The following is a 2,050-nucleotide window of genomic DNA, read 5'->3' as shown; positions in this document are numbered from 1 at the left end:
ACTAGCACTCCCAGATCCCTTTGTACTTTGGCTTTACAAATTTGCTCACCGTTTAGAAAGTAGTATATGCTTGTGTTCTTTTTTCCAAAGTGCAAGACCTCGCATTTGCTCACATTGAATTCCATCAGCCATTTCCTGGACCACACTCCCAAACTGTCTAGATCCTTCTTCAGCCTCCCCACTTCCTCAGTACTACCTGCCTGTCCACCTAACTTTGTATCATCAGCAAACTTCGCTAGAATGACCCCAGTCCCTTCATCCAGATCATTAATATATAACGTGAACAGCTGCGGCCCCAACACTGAACCCTGCGGGACACCGCTTGTCACCGGCTGCCATTCCGAAAAATAACCTTTTATCCCAACTCTCTGCCTTCTGTCAGACAGCCAATCCTCAATCCATACCAGTAGCTCACCTCGAACACCATGGGCCCTCACCTTACTCAGCAGCCTCCCATGTGGCACTTTATCAAAGGCCTTTTGGAAGTCTAGTTAGACCACATCCACTGAGTTTCCCTGGTCTAACCTACGTGTCACCTCTTCAAAGAATTCCAACAGGTTTGTCAGGCACGACCTCCCCTTACTAAATCCATGTTGACTTGTTCTAATCCGACCCTGCTCTTCCAAGAATTTAGAATTTTGACCCGGGGCAGTTAAGCAATAGTGATATATTTCCAAGTTAAGATGGAGAGTGGCTTGGAGGGAGATTTATGGGTGATGATGTTCCCCTGCATGTGCTGCCCTTGTCCTTGTGGATGGAAATGGTCATGGGTTCAGAAGGTGCTGTTTAAGGAGTTTTGGTGAATTTCTGCAGTGCATCTTGTAAATATTACTGCTGCTACGAAGCATCAGTGGTGAGAAGGTGCTGTGGGATGCTTGTGCATGTGGTACCAATCAAGTGGGTTGCTTTAACCTGGACAGTGTCAAGTTTCTTCAGTGTTGTTGGAGCTGTAGTTATCCCAGCAAGAGGGGAGTATTCCATCACACTCCTGACTTGTGCCTTGTAGATGGTGGACAGGGGTCAGGAGGTAAGTTACTTGTCGTAGTATTCTTAGCCTCTGACCTGCACTTGTAGTCACTATGTTTTTATGGTGAGTCCTGCTGAGCTTCTGGTCAATGCTAACTTCCGAGGTGTTGATAGTGGGCACTTTAGTGGTGATAACACCATTGAATGCAAAGAGGTACTGGTTAGATTGCCTCTGACTGGAGATGGTTGTGGCTTGGCATTTTTGTGGTGTGTATGTTACTTGACACTTGTCAGTCCAAGCTTAGATATTGTCCAGATCTTGTTAGGTTTGAACATGGTCCATTTTTGCATCTGAGAAGTCACAAACACGCTGAATATTATGTAATGATTGGCGAACATCCCCGCTTCTGACCTTATGCTGGAGGGAAGGTCATTGATGAAGCAACTGAAGATGTTGGGCCTTGGACATTACCCTGAGGAACTCCTGCAGAGATATATTGGAGCTGAGATGACTGACCTTTAAGAACCACAAGCATCTCCTTATGAGCCAGGCATGGCTCCAATCAGCAGAGGTTTTCTCCCATAATTCCCACTGATTCAGTTTTGCTAGGGCTTCTTGATGCCTCACTTGGTCAGATGCAGCCTTGATGTCAAAAGCTGTCACCCTCACCTCACCTGGAAAGCATCACCTTGCCAACTGCTTACCCTAGCCTTTATCCAGATCTCTCCGCACCAACATGTCACAATGGACATCACATTGCTCATTCATCCAGGCAAATCAGCATCGACAAAGCTCACCGTATCATTATGCCTGGCCTTGGTCCAACTCAAGGTAAAAACAATGACTGCAGATGCTGGGAATCAGATTTTGGATTAGTGGTGCTGGAAGAGTACAGCAGTTCAGCAGCATCCGAAGAGCAGCAAAATTGATGTTTTGGGCAAAAGCCCTTCATCAGGAATAAAGGCAGAGAGCCTGAAACATGGAGAGATAAGCTGGAGGAGGGTGGGGGAGGGGAGAAAGTAGCATGGAGTACAATAGGTGAGTGGGGGAGGGGATGAAGGTGATAGGACAGGGAGGAGGGTG

Source organism: Chiloscyllium plagiosum, chromosome 11, assembly GCF_004010195.1.
Source record: "Chiloscyllium plagiosum isolate BGI_BamShark_2017 chromosome 11, ASM401019v2, whole genome shotgun sequence".
NCBI lineage: Eukaryota > Metazoa > Chordata > Chondrichthyes > Orectolobiformes > Hemiscylliidae > Chiloscyllium > Chiloscyllium plagiosum.
The sequence above is the reverse complement of the archived record's forward strand: the minus strand, read 5'-3'. Positions refer to the sequence as shown.